This window comes from Mustela putorius, unplaced genomic scaffold (assembly GCF_011764305.1).
Source record: "Mustela putorius furo isolate JIRA1106 unplaced genomic scaffold, ASM1176430v1.1 tig00000680_pilon_pilon_pilon, whole genome shotgun sequence".
Taxonomy (NCBI): Eukaryota; Metazoa; Chordata; class Mammalia; order Carnivora; family Mustelidae; genus Mustela; species Mustela putorius.
Genome location: NW_025421442.1, coordinates 222,966 through 240,391, shown reverse-complemented (window position 1 = coordinate 240,391; position 17,426 = coordinate 222,966). Strand labels below are relative to the sequence as shown.

Genomic DNA, 17,426 nt, shown 5'->3' with positions numbered 1-17,426 from the left:
TCGCCTGTGGACCCACGGATTTGCTGGATGGTGGCCACGGGTCCCAGATTTTCCATCCACAACAAAGAGACTCATCCCTTACTGAACCATGATAAAGGAGCACATTACACGAGCATTTTCTTGAGGGCAAACATCATCAGAAAATTAACAACTATGTCACTTGTTAAAGCCCCAGAAACCCTACATTCCTGCATCCCTCACAATGCTGTCGTGTTCCATATGCTTTCTGTTTAGTCAGATTGATTGAAGTCTCACTCAGAGGTAAAGGGGACATTTTCTCCATTCTTGTGGAGTGTTTGCTAGGGAGACGGGCTCTCCCCTTAGAATGGCCCAGGCTTGTGCAAAATCGTGGGTCTGCAGATGACCCACAGACTTGCTATCTTTGCTCAGGTCGGAAATGAGCAAGAGAAGAAAGCAACCTAAGGACCAGAGTCATTGTGTTCCTTCACCGAAGTTGCAAAGGCGTCAAAATTGAATGTGAAATACACGTTTGAAAAAGCCTGAAATTCAGGCAAAATCCACATTTTACTCGAGAAGATAACCGTCCATGGACGGGTAAGTTTCATTTTGCTTTTACGTTTTCAACAAGGTCACAAACTCTTTCTAGTTTCTACATATCCTTGTTAATTAACCTTTTAAGGCAACCCCGTAACGTGATTCTGTTGTTCAACCACCATATACTTGATCATTCTGGTATACATGAATCGCTAAAATTTCAGTGTGGTAGGGAATACATAAAAATTAACATTCTACAGGAACCCTTTCTAAAAGTCATTTTTCTGTGTGAAAGATTCGAATCATTTTGTAGTTCTCCTCACACATATTGCCAATGGATATCCTCCCCAAATATGTTCTAATTTAAAATGTCACCAGTAAGACATGATTATTTCAGTTTTAGTTCTACATGGATGTCTTTGACTTGGGGGGGGTGGACTCATTGGTAGTTATACAGTGTTTTTCCATGGGTCAATCTGTTTAGTGATGACAAACATTACTTTGTTTAATGTTTTAACATTTATCTTTTTCTATGGTATTTATTCTTATCTTTCCTCTGTATTGTTTTTTTTATTGGTGAGCTTCTGCTTTCATTAAAAACCTTCTTTTTCTTTATACAGTGTTTTTCCATGGTTTGATCTCTTTAGTGATGATAAACATTACTTTATGTTTGTCTACATTATTTATTCTTATCTTTCCTCCGTTTTTTTTTTTTAATTGGTGAGCTTCTGCTTTCATTATAAACTTTCTATTTCTTTCATTAGAAACTTGAAAGAGCACTTAACAAAGCCCGTGCCATTTAATTTCAGAGCTGACCCCCAACAGAAGGGGTTAGCTGGAGGAAGAACATTCCAGGTTATGGGAACAGAAAGTGCAAATGTTCTGAGGCAGCTGCATTCTGATGGAGTCAGAGGAGCAGCAAGGACCTGGGACGGTTTGCACTGAATGATCGGGGGAGCCAGTCCGGAGGTGAAAGTGAAGAGAGCCGGGGCAAGGCCATGCTCACCGCCTCACCAGCTTGGTTAAAGAGTCGGGTTTTATTCTAAACATCTTAGCAAGGCACTGCACTAGGGTCTAAAATCCTTCCACACACTACTTTATCTTTCTTCTCTTCCTCCTTCTCTTTCTTTTTAAATGACAATGATAGGGGCTTCTAAGCAGACCTCAAATTCCTAACTTGCTGACCCCATCAGTTAGCAGATCAACAATGACCTGGGTAAGAATTAGCACTAGTATTTGAGGAAAAAAGAAAAGAGCATATCAGTGTTGGCCAAAAGGGTTCAGGGTCCGTGGGGCACCTTCCCTGCCATGCCACAGAATGGGTGTTGGTGCCACAAAGAGGGAGAAGTCAGTCTTTCTGCAACCCCCTGGCAAGGCTTCCAGGAGCTGCACAAAAGACATTGCCTTATGCCCTGGTTCATAGTTTGTATTGATTTTTATTTGCTCTTCGTATCAAGTCATGAGCCTAATTCTGCAGTGTTCATGCCTACTCTTCACAAACATGCTTACTGCTGTATTTGTCAGAGAAAATTCCAGTTGCTTTATATTCTTCTCAGACAACACGCTTCCCACTGAAGTCTGGCGCTCACTCTGGGAACAGGCTTTTAAACAATCATAATTACCTGCTTTATAAGACACTCCGGAACCCTAAGACAAAACAGTATTTTAGTAGCATCTGCTGTCACCAACAGAGTTAAGACTTTTGTCCCCAGGAGTTTATGATTGTTTAAAGGATCACCATTGTGTTAAAACTTAGCCAAAAAGATGATTGCTCCAGAGCGATTTTCTCACTATGAAATACGTTTTTCAAGTAGCAATGGGTCACTTTTACAGTTGTTTTTTGTTGTTATTTTCTAACCTAAAACAGCTTCAATAAATAAGAAGGGAACAGCCTCAGTGTTTTTGTCTATGCAGGTGACTAATGTCTTGTGTTTATTGAAGCTCCTGGAAAACCCACGGGTGGTAGCCAGGGGCACTGTGGCCGAGGCACCCTCTCTCTGGAGTTGGCCCGACTGCAACCTTAATTATGGAATTATGGAATTTCTGATTGGCAGACTTGCCGCTCAACATCCACATTGTGCCTCTGGAATCCCAAACATTTCCACTCCAAAAAAAAAAAAAAGTTTCCTTTAGGTCTTGTTGATTCAATCAGAATATGTGCCTGAGAAGTCAAACAGTGGTAAAGAAAGGGAGAGAAACCTGAGTCACTCCTGTGCGGAAGCAAACCAAACACTGAAGTTTGAAGAGAACCTGTCTCTTCTTGACAGGTGGAGAAGCTCCATCGTCTGAGTTCATCAGACATGGGAGGACTTCTTCACTTTTCATGGAGAAGTGAATCAGTCGCAAGACCAGTCTGTATGGCCCTTCATCCACAATGAGTGCCCCCAAGTACAGAAATGCTAGAGCACTGCTCTCAAAGGATTGTAGTTTCCTTCCAGAGGGAAACAAATGCCCAGAGAGAGTGAGGAAAGAATCATTCAAGGTGAATGGCAAGGGTTGGGCAGAAAGTGACCCTCTGTGCTGCGGAGTCACCCCTCTTTGAAGGGGAGGCATGGAGGCAGAGGCAGCTTTATGGGGGTGGGTGATATTTCAAAGCAAATTGGAGTGGGGATTTGCTCTGCCTTCCCCTGGCCTGGGTCATAGCCTAAATATCCTCTGTGCAGTGAGACATCTCGGTGCATTCCCAGCCTTCCTACCTGCCTGCTTAGAACCCACCAGATTGGATGTGACGCCTTTGTTGGTTCTTTGGTGACATTCCGTACATGTCACATTATGACACTGAGCTCAGAACAACGAACTTGTGGCAGCGTGAGCTGTGGGAAGAGAATCCACGTCTGTTGTGCCCATCCCGCTATCTTCTTGCCCGACACTGTTGCTAGAATATGGTAGGGGCTTAAACGATATTTGTCGGAGACACGAATGAATGAGTGAATGAAGACAGGGAAAGGAGAGTCCCCTAAGGGTTGAGAAGGGCACGAAATGGTCAGGTATTCCTCAGCGTCTGGCGTCCAGCATCTCAGTCCTCCCAGCTGTATGTGTTGACGAGGACCGCTCTTCTGATGCCTGAATGTCCTTCCCGCCACAATGGACACCAGGCGATCACTTGCCTTGTTATATCTAAGAATTCATTAGCTTTTTCTGGTGACGAGGGCACAGTTAGAGTTAGCGTCCCCACCACACAAACTGTGAGACTTAGTTAACCTTAGTTATTGCCTTATTTTGGAAGGATGGATGTGGGATTTGGGGAAGGACAACTGCATCTCCATACAGTAGGTTTGGAGCAAAGGAGATAAAGCCAATTTCAGTTTCGGCAAATCACGTCTGCGGCTCAGCAGCTTACCAACTATTTGAGGGAAAGAGTGAAGGATGAAGGACCAGATGCTTTAAAGGCATTTTGGTTCATGACTCAAGGAAAAAAATTGTACCCATGTATGGTGATGGAAATTAACTAAACTTGTGGTAATTGTTTCATAATATATCCAAATATCAAATCATTGTGTTGTGTGCCTAAAACTAATATAATGGTATACATCAGTTACATTGCAATTAAAAAAAGACATTTGTGGGATCTGCTGCACAAGGAGGAAACCAATATGGCAAATAGGATGTGGACAGCGGCGGGATGTGGTACAGGCCGAGCAGCCCTAGACATTTATCAAAAATCCCAAATCACTGCAGGTCAGAACCCTCTCTCATCTCCTCGGGCCTAGAACGGTTAGGGGGGAGCAGAGAGGAGGTGTGGCCTCAGGTCGGAGCATGACATCACTGCACGTGGTGGGGAAAGTCAGGCTCCGTCAAGGCTGAGCAGTGGGTGGACACTCTGAGTGACTGCGGCTGAGTAGCAAACGTGGATTTCCCCCGTGGAGGCAGAATTCAGTGATTTTGGAAAGTAGTATCCTGTAGCTCTGAAGCAAGAGTAGAGGAACTACAGAGGGGAGCCTTTACAGATTCTCGTGGTTTGGAGTTCTTGTGGACAGGGAGGCGTCTTGGTCATGAGGTTTCTCCGTGTATCTGTTAGAGCATCTTCAGGCACCAGGGATGGGCTGGGGAAAGCGGTCTTATCTCATTGTGTGGCTGGTGAATCTGACTTTGAAGTTTCCTGTGGAACGCCTCCCTCAAGGAGGTAAAGAAGCAGACACCTTTAGGTCTCTTAGAGTCACTTTGGTGTTGGAGACTCAGGCAGAGAACAGAGCCAGAGTCACGAGTTGAAAGTCAGGTTTCTGCAAGTGAGAACCACTAGGAGCTTTGCTCTAAAGGGAGCGGAGGAATGTCAACTCCCCATAGTCCAAGAAATGCCGTCTTACTCCAATGAGTGTATAGCTTGCTTATTGCTCCTCAAAATAAATAAATAAATAGATAAAATAAAAATAAAAATAATAGTATTTTGGATCTGAAGCAGTAGAGAAAATCGAGTCTATGATAACGTCTGCAAACGCCTGGGGCGGAGAATAAATGCAAGTCACCCTATCCTGTACTTTATTAGTCCAACAGAGAAGCTTGCTGTAGGGATAGAAAAACAAACTGGGAATTTTAAACAAAAAGGAAACAAAAGAAAACTTCTAAAATAAAATACTAAGTGCTCATGAAAGTTTCTCAGAACTATAAAGAAACAACCTCTACCTATTTCTACCATAAAATGCAGCTCTAAATCCTGGACAGACAGGAGCAGCTGAAGACTCTAAAAGTAAAAATGATCTTTCACTAAAATTAAATCAAAACACAAACATAAAACTGCAAGGCTTCTGGAGTTAAAAACAGGAGAAAATCTAGGTGACCTTGAGTTTAGTGATGAATTCTTTGGTACAACATCTACAACATGATTCATGGAATAAAAAAAAACTGATAAGTTGGACTTTATTCATGTAAAAATTAAAAAAAAAAAAAAACCTGTGCTTTGTGAAAGTCAGTGTTAAGGGAATAGACAAGCCATAGAGTGAGAAGGGATATTTGCACAATGTTTATCTGGTCATGAGCTTGCCTCTGAAACATACAAAGAGCTCCTAAAACTCTCAAAAAGGAAAGAACCAATGAGTTTAAAATAAGCAGAGTGCACGTCACTAACGGTGCTGCCAATGAGCACGGGGGAAAGTGTTCAACATCGTCTGTCCCAAGAAGATGTACGTGAAGATAAGGAGATACCCCTGCATACCTATTAGACAGGCTAGAGGAAAAAGTAATGATAAATAAGCAAGAAAACTACTCACTGGTGAGGATGCAGAATGACAGAGAATTGCACCACCACTGCCGGGGCACAACATGACACAGCTTGTAAGACGGAGGACAGACAGCCTGAACATAGGATCCGGCAGTCCTGTTGCAGGCATTTACCTAAATGGGGGGGAGAATTATGCCAACACCAAAGCCTGAGCACTGATATTCACAGCAGCTGTATTTATGATGGCCAGAAATGAGGAGAAGCCAATGGGCCCTTCAGTACGTGAAGATTGCTAAGCTGTGCTGTATCCATACAATGGGACGCTTCTATCTATGCATGACTATGTGATTTCTAGAATCACTTTTATCTATAAAAAAGGGTTAAACTACCAATACACCCGAAGACATGTGTGCGTATAAGAGACCAGTGGGAAGGCTGGCATGGTTATGGATACGCCTGTGTGGGGAAACAGACCCAGAGAGATTATGAGAAACAACATGTGCTTGCCAGATGCTTGCAGTGGGAGCGGACGCTTGAGCTGGTGAGGCATGGGGACATTTAGGAAAGTGGATCTTCTGTATCATATTATGTTGGTGGAGACATGATCATAGCATTTATCCATAGAACTTTATGTCACAGTGAATGAACCTTCATGTCTGCAAAGTTTTTAATAAAATCACTTAAGAGGTCAGGGGACCATAGGGTGGAATGAGAATGACATGAGAATTATTACGAATGAATGAAACCACCTCAGGGAAGTGGGTGTGGGGAAAGGGGGAATGGACTCTGTTACAAACTCAAGGCGAAGGAACTATACTGAAGCCACCATAGTTGAGGACGCTCTCTCCATGGCGCAGTGAGCAAACGATCCCGGAAACACTAGTCACACACGCTGAAGTTGAGCAGCAGATAACCGGGTGACGCGGGGTAGGAGGTGGCTTCTCCATGGATGGAGATGGAGAGCATGTGTGAGCCAGAGAAATGGGTCCTACAGTGCAGGTGACAACAGGGTAGAGCTGGAGACATCCGGACGGATTCATGTGTAGCCCAGCATGCGGCTGGATAGCAGATATGGAGTGTGTACAAATCAGGCCAGTGTGTATGCGTAGTTCCTCACTCAGTCAGCTGAGAGGAGCAGCGACACTGCCATCATGAGTCCTTCTAGCATCCAGACCTCAATTTATTTTTTTTTTTAATTTTTATTTATTTGAGAGAGAGAGCACAAGCTGGGAGGAGGGTCCAAGGGAGAAGCAGGTCCCTGCTGAGCAGGGAGCCCCATGTGGGCCTGGGTCCCAGGAGCCTGGGTTCATGACCTGAGCCAAAGGCAGATGCTTGACTGACTGAGCCACCCAGGTGTCCCCAGACCTTGGTTTCTAATGTAATTCTCCTCTGACAGAAAGAGGACTCCTTAGAAAAATAGTGAGGCTAGGGCAAGACAGAAAAGACAGCCCTGGAGCATCTCATAGTGACAGAAAGTAAGGAAGTTCTCCAAAAAAAAACCAAAACATCTAACAATAACAGGGAGTGTGACAAAGGGTCACAGGACCGACTGGAAGAGCTTCCAATGGCCAGCGCTAGAGCAGTTGGGGCAATGTAGTCAATCATGCCATATTGGACTCATAACTCCAAATAATGAATAAACACCCATGAATCCACACGAACACAAAGAAATGGTTGAATGAATGAATGGATGGTCTCTAGGCAGAAGACTATCAGCAGCATACGTAGATACTCCCACTCCAGATGTGTGGGGAGCATGTGATTTCCTGCCAAAGAGTACAATATTGAGGGGAGTTTAAAGCAGTTCTTTCACAGTTGAGAAATTAGGTGAAGTGTGTGTCAGCAAGACTGACAAGGTGAAGGTGAACCATGGTGAGCTGTGTTGGTAGTGTGGAGTACTGAGATGGGGGGAAGGACACTTTCCCCCAGTGGCCTTCCTCTCCAAGCCCTGTCAGTGACAGACTGATCACCAGGAAGCCATCAGACAAGCTCCAGCTGAAAGACATCCTACAAAACCCTAACCAGCCCTCCCCAGAACAGTCAAGTTCATCTGAGAAACTGTCCCCTTCAATGGGTGACATGACAACTAGATATAACACCATATCTTGGATGGGAATCTGAAACAGAAAAAAAAAAAATAAGCAAAGATCAAGTAAATCTGAATATAACATAAAATACCAATATTGTCTCACTAGGTGTGACAAACCCCCATGCTGATGTAAGATATCGCCGACAGGAAACCAGGTGTGGGAGATGTGGAAGCTCTGACAGTTTTTCTGTGCATTTGAACCTAGATTCCATTTATATGAGGATCTGAACAGTCTAACTCACATAGACTGAGAGGAGAATGGTGGTCACCAGGTACTGGAAAGAAAGGGAACTAGGACTTGCTGTTCAATGGAAACATAGTTAAAGTTAGTAAAACAAGACAACAGGCCCAAAATGGAGTTGCTTACACTAAGCCCCACGTCACCAAACAGACTTAACTGTGACATCTTCAGCTCTTCCAGAAGTCAGGAATTAACCAGTCAGTGAGGAATTGCCCAGTCGGCACTAGCTGGAGAGTCTGCCGGATGCACCACTACTGTCACCGGAAGGCAAGGACCAGCCCACATCTTTGCCTGTGACAACTCCCTTGTTCTGGGCTCCCTTCAGGCTATGAAAGTCTTTTATTTTGTACAGCTCCTCGGTGCTCCTTCTTATCTGCTGGACTGGATGTTGCCCAGCTCACGAGTCATTTAATAAAGCCAACACAGTCTTTAAAATGTATTCAGTTGAATCTTATTTTGTAGCAGTTATGTGAGTTGAGTGTTTTAGGGCTCTGCTGTCTATCATTGTTCCCCTGGTTTAAAAAAAAAAAATCTGTATTATGCAAATTTGTTAAGGGCTAATTTGCCAAGTGGGAAGATCTCATGTCCAGGGTTCTAACCACAATATGAAAAGATAAAAAATAAAACCTTTATGAGTTTATCAGAAACAAAAGTGTTAGCAGGTGGATTTTGGGGAGAAGGCCAGAATTGACAGTAAATTTACTCTCCTTCCTGTTGTAGTGTAGCCTGGCATGGACTCAGAGACAGGCTCCAATCTGACCCTGTGCCCAGCGGTCTAAGGAGTAGAAGAGAGAAAACATACCGTCTGAAAGTGAGGAAAATCAGACAAACCAGGTCTGTAATTTATATACAAAGGCAAAAGGAAGAGAATACTTACAACAACTTTTTAAAAAGAACACATTTGAAGGACTTACAGTGTCTGAATTTAAGAATAACCACGAAGTTACGGTAAAGAGAGTGTGGCAGAGATGGCAACAGACACAAACTCAGTGGGAGAGAATTTGAAGTCAACCGGACAAGCTGATTTTTGACAAAGATGACAAATTAATGTAACGGGAAAAGAATGACATTTTCAACAGATGATGTAGGAAAAACTGGATGTCCGCATGAAAGCAATAGCCTCTATAGAAAATTATCCAACAATGGGATGTGGATATAAAGATAAAATATAAGCCTGAAAAGGTTCTAGAAGAAAAAAAATTGGACAGAATCATTGTGATCTGGGGTTCCCTGTAGAGTTCTCAGACATGACCAGAGAAGCATGACCAGGAACATGACAAAATAGTAAATCTGTGAGCTTCATCAAACTTAAAACCTTTGTCAGAATGAAAAGACAAGCTGGCAGGAAATATTTGCAATTTGCATATGGGACAAAGGACTTATATTTAGAATATACACAAAGAGCTCCAGCTTAACAATGAGAAAGCAGCTTAATTTAAAACACGGGTGAAAGACTTTAACAAACACTTGACTAGAGAGAACATACAGATGCCAGATAATCACATAAAAGATGCTCAACAGCATTAGCTGTTCAGAAAATGGAAATTAAAACCATCATGAGATACTGCTCTACACCTATTAGGGTAGTGAAAATTATAAACAGGAATAATCATAAGGCCAGTACCCATGTGGGCAAGGTGCCAAGCAAATGGGTCTCTCCTGTGCTGGTGGGAGACTGATGTGTGTATGAACTTGGGCAAATATTGAAGGCCTGTAGTGCATGAAAGAAACAAATTTTGAAAGTTTACGTATTACTAGAAACCATTTATGAAACATGCTCAGACAAACTGATTCTAGGTTGTCTCTGGCTCCCCAAAGACATGGATTAGGGAAGGAGGAGAAGGAGAAAATATTCTGGAGTCAAGAAAGTTGTTGAGGGCGCCTAGGTGGCTCAGTGGTTGAGGCCTCTGCCTTCGGCTCAGGTCATGGTCTCAGGGTCCTGGGATCGAGCCCCACATCAGGCTCTCTGCTCAGTGGGGTGCCTGCTTCCCCCCCCCCCGCCGCCTGCCTCTCTGCCTGCTTGTGATCTCCGTCTGTCAAATAAATAAATAAAATCTTAAAACAAAAGAAAGTTGTTGAATGTAGAGCAATAATAAAAAGTCATTCTTACTGCACATTAATTTTAAAAATACAATGAAACCAAATTTCTATACTAGTTTCTAGCTTCTTTGGAACAGTGCTCATGTGGAAGATTTGTTTGTCCTGTATACTTGCTAGAACATACATCTCACTCACTCTCCGTACATCTCCAACAATCAGATCATGCCGGGTTGTGTATTAATGACCCATTGGTACAACACCTGATCCTACCCTTCAGCTTAGCCCAAGTCCTTGTGCACTGGTGCTGGGTATATAAAATCATGAAGAGAGAACTGTCCTACCCCCATGTTCATGTGCTCATTGCAACACCATTCAAGGTAGTCAAGATGTGGAAACAACCCAGATGCCCACTGACAGGTGAGTGGATACAGAAAATGTGTGTATGTGGTTCATACATGTGGTCAAGTATCGTCAGACTTCGAAGAAGACCCTGCCGGCTAGGCCAACGTTGATGGGTCTCGAAGACTTTCTGCTAAGCGCAATAAGCCCGTTACAAAAGGACAAACTCCGTGAGGCCACTTCTTTGAGGGGCCTGAAGCAGAGTCGCAGAAGCAGAGGAGAATGATGGTCATCAGGGGCTGGGGAGGAAGGAGTGGGGAGCTGTTTTTAAAGTTTCTGTGACACAAGATGCGTTGCTTCTTGAGGGCTGTTGGACAACATGTGCCTGTGATCAACAATATGGTCTGATGAACGTTAAAACATGTCTAGGAGAGATCTCATAGTAAACGTTGTTATTAAAAAAAAAACAACAACAACATGAAACCACACAAGGAAGGCTTTAAAAGTGGTGGGTAAGTTCAGTATCTTGGTTGTGGTGATGGTATCCGCAATGTACGTGTTGCTCCAAATTCTTTAAGACGTGCACATTAAATGTGTGCTGTATTTTGTGTACCAAGCATACTTCAGCAAAGCAAAAACAAAACAAAACAACAATCCGTTGGTGACAGAAACCCTGTTTCCAGGGAGCTCTTATGACCCCAGATGATTTTACGTTAAAACCAACAAAAGCAGTTCAGCATGACCTCCGCTGTGAATTACAGCTTCCTGGAGCGGCAGCTCTCAACTTTGAATGTACTTTTGAGTCATCCTGGTGGATTTTCAGAAAGTCAGTGCCTCATTCCAGGCCCCAGAACCTGATATAACTAGTTTGAGGTCCAAACCTGGGTACTGGGATTGTAAGTGCAGCCATGTTTCGGAATCTGTGTCCTTGTGGATGCCACTGTGAGCCAGGTGTGCAAGGAAGAGTAGTCCACTCTTTATCTGGCAACCGGCTTCCTGGGCCACATTTAGAGATTTTTTTCACTTCATTTAGAAATGTTTAACTTCTGGTTAATTTTTTGGACCTAAAGATAAATTTCTATGAGAAATATTCTATCACTTTATAAGCCACATTTTGTTTCATTTTATTTTTTAACATTTTATTTATTTATTTGAAAAAAAAAAACATGAGTGGGGGAGGGGCAGAGGGAGAAGCAAACTCTCTGTGGTGAGCAGAGCCTGATGTCAGGCTCAATTCCTGGACCCTGAGACCATGACTGAGCCCAAGCCAGATGCTCAACGGACTGAGACCCGCAGGTGCCCCGCACCACTATTTCCATGCACCTTCATCCTTCAGCAAGGGTAGGTAGGATGTCAGAGGAGGGATCAGCCCTTTGAGACCATACATTGTGCACACTAACAATTTCCCATGTTGGAGTCCAGGTCCATTTTCAAAGCTCTAAGACTCAGCTCAAAACAAGGGAAAGTAGCTAACTTTCTCTTTTGGAAAACACAACAAGGCAAAAAATAAATAAAAAGCAAGAATGATTTTTTATTAACCCTTTTAATTTTCCTTCTGCTACTCTTGGATGGAAATCTACCTTACCACAGGTTGGCCGGTACGTATTCCTCAAAGTTCCCTTTATTGTACGGAAATTCTGATGTTTCGTTGTGAGCTCCGCACTGCACCAGTGGCAGAGTCCCAGCCCCCAGCTCTCTGCTGTCACACTCTTGGTCGGGTCATCTCACACAGAAAAGCACAATTATGGCTGCTAATGGGTGGCTAGGTAGGTGGCCTAGATCATTCAGGGTATCCCGTGGGGACCTCATGGGCCCTTAAAAGGGCGAGAAAAGGCAAAGGAGGAACTGAGGACTTTGGAAACCTGGGGTTTGGGGGCATCACCCGCGTTGCTCTGCCCTTTGTTGGAGCAGTTTCAGGGAATTAAGTGAGTTCCTGTCTGGGAGCGCACCCGCGATGCCTGGCAGGGGTTATCCCGGTGCAGGCTTGAGAAGCAGAGGGAGAAAGGCGAGAGCTGGCTCTTCTCCGTCCAGATGGGTGTCAGGTCTTCCCACAGCGCAGCCCTCAGGGAGCCCCAGCGCGGGGGCCCTGCTCTGGAGCCCGACGTGCCTGGCTTGTTGCCCACCTTGTCCCCAGCCCCACCGAGACCTGTGACTCTTCAGCCGGCTCTGCTCCCACATGACTCATGCGGAGCCCACAGCTGGGGAAGGATCACTCTGCTTTTAGCACAGCTGGTACATCTCGTTTTGTTGTATTTCATTTTCTATTTTATAAGAGCCTCTATGCAACAAATTGAATTAGAGGATTTGGAAGCTCAGAGAGAAGGGCGTTTTAGACCTGACGTTTTTATCGGAACTGAGGAATTAACGTTGGGGAAAAAAGAAACCTTGGGATAATAATTTTGTTAAATGTTGCATTTTAGCACAGTGTCACCAGATTACATGTGTTGTTCATTATGTTTATTGCTTAGCGTGCTCCCACCCTCCTAATTCTGGGTGTTAAATAAGTGTTTAAATCTTTAAACAGCTGCACTGTAAAATTTTAGATACTCGCCTGAAGACAACATAATGATGCGTGCGGTTCTCCATCATCGAAGTGTCTGGGCCCGTTCAGAAGGTTGTGTCTGTTGGGGGGCCCTCTAATTAGGCTGGAAGCCTCTGTGGAAACTTCTCGGTGTTGCTGAGCCCTGATTCCTCATCACCCCGGGAGCTGCTAATGGTCTTTCCTGAAAATGGTACAGACACTTGAGATCGGGTAGCTAAAACAAAAAACCTCGGGCCTCGTCTCCCGTCCCACCAACAATGTGGAAGGAAAAAGAAGCTGCTTTTGCTAAAATGACATTAAGTATAAAAGCAGAGCCTCTGTCATGATGGCTCTTTCTTTGAGTCTTCAGGGATTTACTAGGACATTTTAGAGAAGGAAGGCGACTTGACTCTGGTGACATTTCATCATTACATCGCCCACTTTTTGTCACCACACCTTCTTTACAATCACAAATTCAATTTCCTTTTTACTTTCCTGTACTCCCTGCTTCTCTGCCTGTCTCCCCCAGTGACATCTTCTTCCCTGCACGTCGGTGTGTTCATGGAGGCAGTGTGGCCGTACTGGGTCAGGACTGAGGCTGAAGAAGCCAGGAGCGACGATGTCTTTGGGTGAAAATCTTACTGCTGTGGGGCATGTGCAGTCGTGCGTAGGATGTCTTGCTGCTGCCCCGTGTGTGAGGTGGAGGGGAACACCCCCCCTTCACCTGAAGCTGGGAGGACCTCTGAGGAGATGATCTCTTTAACTCCAATCCTTTTATGTCTGAAGTCGTGGAGGATACCAGGTGAGCCAGATGCATCTGTCAGTGTTGCGGAGTGAGAGATGACACACTCCTTCAGGGTGGAAAAGGAGCCGCTTAATGAAGAGGGTGACAGAATAAAGTGGGAGGAACACTATCATCGGAACCTGGGCAGGGCTGGGGCTTTGGGAAAACAGGCTGCCTGGAGGGGTGTGTGGGTACAGGTAGAAAAACACCCATGGCCCAAACCTCCGACTAGAAAGGAAAAGCCAATGACCGGGCCCAGCAGGCTGCTGATGCAAGCCTGTTCCCACAGACCTGGGGTCTTCACAGCTTTGGCTCAAGGATTGCCTCTAAGAAACATCCTTAGAGCTGAGGCCAGGGCTCTCCTGCCCAGCCTGGCTTCCTTCCCCTCATTGCAGGAGTGAGTTCCATGCCATGGTCTGATCTCTCTTCTTGACTCTTCAGGTAAAATAATGAAGACTCACCAGAGTTTTCAGCTGTAAATCTTTACGGGTTTTTTTTTTTTTTTTTTTTCCTGGAGAGAGAGAGAAAGAGAGAGAGCAAGTACCAGCGGGGAAGGACAGAGGGGAGGGAGAGAATCTCAAGCAGACCCTCTCCAGAGGGAGGAGCCTGATATGGGCTTTGATCTCAGGACCCTCAGACCGTGACCTGAGCTGAAACCAAGAGTGGACGCTCAACTGCCTGAGCCCCCAGGTGCCCCAGTCCCTAAGCGTTTAAGGAGAGTGATCTGCACGTCCGAATGCAGAGCCTTCCAGCCCCTGCTCCCCTCCTCTCTACCCTGCTGGAGGGCGGCTCCGTTCTCTCAGTCCCCATCCATTCGGGGTGCTCTTCAGAATCACACACTCATTCTCTACTCCCACGCTCGCACTAAAGGACCACACTCGTGGATCTCTCTCTGCACATAGAGCTGTGCCTACAAGGCAAAAGGAGCTCAGTGTCTTCACGTGTGTTCCGAGCTGATGGCTGAATGATGTCTGACGCAAACCCATGAGTCCACTCTCAGGACCAGCTTCAGTCCCCTGTACCTGTCACCTTCTCGGGAGCCCTACTTGAATAAAATCTGGACATGCAGCCCCAGGCTGCCTGGGTCCCCACCTTAAAATCTTAGAGTTGCCCCAGGGGAGGGATGGAGTCAAAGGGGTGGGGGCACAGGCAGGTGTGCTTATTCACGTTTCCTTTCTGATGCAGTGGTGTTTTAAAAGTGTGCTAGTACTGATCACACCAGTACTTATCACACCAGTACTGATCACTCCAGTATTTATCACACCAGTACTGATCACACCAGTACTTATCACACCAGTATTTATCACACTAGTACTTATCACACCAGTTCTTATCACACCAGTACTGATCACACCAGTACTTATCACACCAGTATTTATCACACTAGTACTTATCACACCAGTTCTTATCACACCAGTACTGATCATGCCAGTATTTATCACACTAGTACATATCACACCAGTACTTATCACACCAGTACTGATCACACCAGTATTTATCACACTAGTACTTATCACACCAGTTCTTATCACACCAGTACTGATCACACCAGTACTTATCACACAAGCAACTTTCTCTAGAGCTCATGCCTTGGGAAAGAGTCTGCATAGTTTGAACATTACGCCTTCTGTTTTAACACTTTAAAACTACCTCAGAGTTTTAAAATTGAACTATACTCTCTTTAAAACAAACAAACAAACAAACAAACCTTTGCCAATTTGAATAAAAAATATCTTATCAGGAAACTTCTCTTTTCTTTACATTTTCTATACCAGACAATGGTCACCTAAAAAGATTAGCATTTGATTAGAAAGATATGTGTCATGTTTAGTGCTTCTTACACTTTTTAGGAGAGTGAAGGGGCTATCTACCTTCTTTAAGAAGTAAGGCAAAAAATTGAAATGGAAAAACAGAGCTTGAGAGGCCAAAGGGAACTCTGTGACCCTCCTCACTCACTTGGGAGCTGAGGCACTAGAGATCATGAGGATGCAGACCACTGAGCTGGAATTTAGATCCCCCGGTGAGTGCCTTTCCTGTCCATGTGCCCAGGAGCTGGGGGGGGGGGAATTGTGGGGGCAGCGAGGTTGCACAGGACAGAGCAGAAATGCCTCCGTCGGTTTTCTATAAAACGTTTCTGTGCATGATTTCACCTTAAGAAGGTTTTCCTCCTAACAAGTTACACTTGATCATTCAAAGCCATAATGTTTTGAAATCAAGGCAAAACTCAATTATTGGCACAATGTTCATAGAAAAGTATGCATGGCTTGTTGATCTAGAAAGGAGACTTTACACCATCCCATGAAAAACTCAGGAGATAACTCGGGTTTCAGTGCAGTTCTTGAAGCTTAAACAGTGGAGAAGCTTGATCCTGGCTTCTCCTGGTTGGCGAACCATCTGCCAACACCAAGACTGCCTGAGGAGAGAGCCCGCTTCCTCACTGGCTTCAGACCAAGCCATTTCCCTCAACCACAAACACGCTTCCGCTTTGCCCAGGTGCTTGGAATATGCCTTCTGTCTCGCATTGTGAGTCGTGAACGGGGTCAGGAGAATAAGTGGGAGAACACAACAGAGGACCAAGTCGGCTTCCTGAATCGCTCGGAAGCAGAACTTCTTCAGATTTCCCTAAAAGGAGATTTTTAGACTTTTCTTCCGGCTGATTCTTCCTTCCTCCCTCGCTCCCTCCTCCCTTCCTTCCAATGGAATGCAGGAATTCTCTTTTCTTCCCTGATGCTTTGGTTCCTGCCTAAATAGAGAAAGTTTTCATGGTGCCTGTGCAGAAGTGTTGTGTTATCACTTAACAAATCCTTCAAAAGCTCTGAAAAGGGGAGATGCGGTGGGAAGGCCATGCCATCGACTCTAAGGGGTCAGAACGCATGCGGATTGGAAAACGGAAGCTACGGAACATTGGATGGTCCAGGTTTACACATTACTGAGGCATTGAACACACATTAAACCTCCCACAGTCTTAGAAACTTTCCTAATGTTGGTTAATATCTTCCCGGGTGGCAGGGGCCCACCTTCCCATATTGAGAGACTTGTCCTTTTCAGGTATCTGACAGAACACAACGTAGGCAAAGTAAACTCACTTGGTTATGTGCCCCAGAAAGTCTGCTGTGTGCTGGGGCAGATGGCCCAGCCTGAGCAGCAGCCATCACACAGAAAGGACAAAGGTTGGCACCGGAAGCAACCCGCACTCTGAGTTAATGCTGCTTTCCCGGAGCCATAATGGTCCTGCGATGGCATTTTCCCAGTGGGCTGTGGGGGCCTCCGTGGGGACTTCCCTCCCAGGCTGGTTCCCTTTGCAGTCGGTAAGGTACTGCTTTTCCTTTGAACATGTCATTCCTATGGGAAAAGTCAAGTAGAAACTGCTCTTGACAAAGGCCACTTGACTGGAAAATCAGAATCCAGGAAACACACAGAGGTGACACAGGAGCAAACATGCTTGATGAATGTCTCTGTGGTTCTAAAAACAAAATAAAACAAACAAACAAAAAAAAAGGAGTTATGTTTCCTAAGTTTAAAATAGTCCAAATACACACTATATCCCAAACTGATAAGTTCCTAACTACTGATTTCATTAATTCCGTTCTCTCCACAGCAGGAACCATGCCGTCTCGCTGCTACACGGTGACAGCCACGGACAGGGGTTGAACTGACGTGATCTAATCAATCTGAAGATTTCATCTTATAAAAATATTTACACTTTCTGAAAATCATAAAACCACAGTTGTTTTTCTTGCTTTCCAGATTTTGTGGGTTCTG

The 17,426-nt window shown here is 44.7% G+C and overlaps 1 long non-coding RNA gene across 1 annotated transcript; it reads left to right on the top strand.

The window, feature by feature from the left end:
* The first annotated feature begins 3,297 nt into the window (after window positions 1–3,297).
* On the top strand, window positions 3,298–17,371 carry LOC101692530. The gene is made up of 3 exons (XR_201271.2): window positions 3,298–3,380; window positions 13,410–13,682; window positions 17,263–17,371. It is a non-coding gene; the product is annotated as an uncharacterized LOC101692530 (long non-coding RNA).
* Window positions 17,372–17,426: the final 55 nt, after the last annotated feature.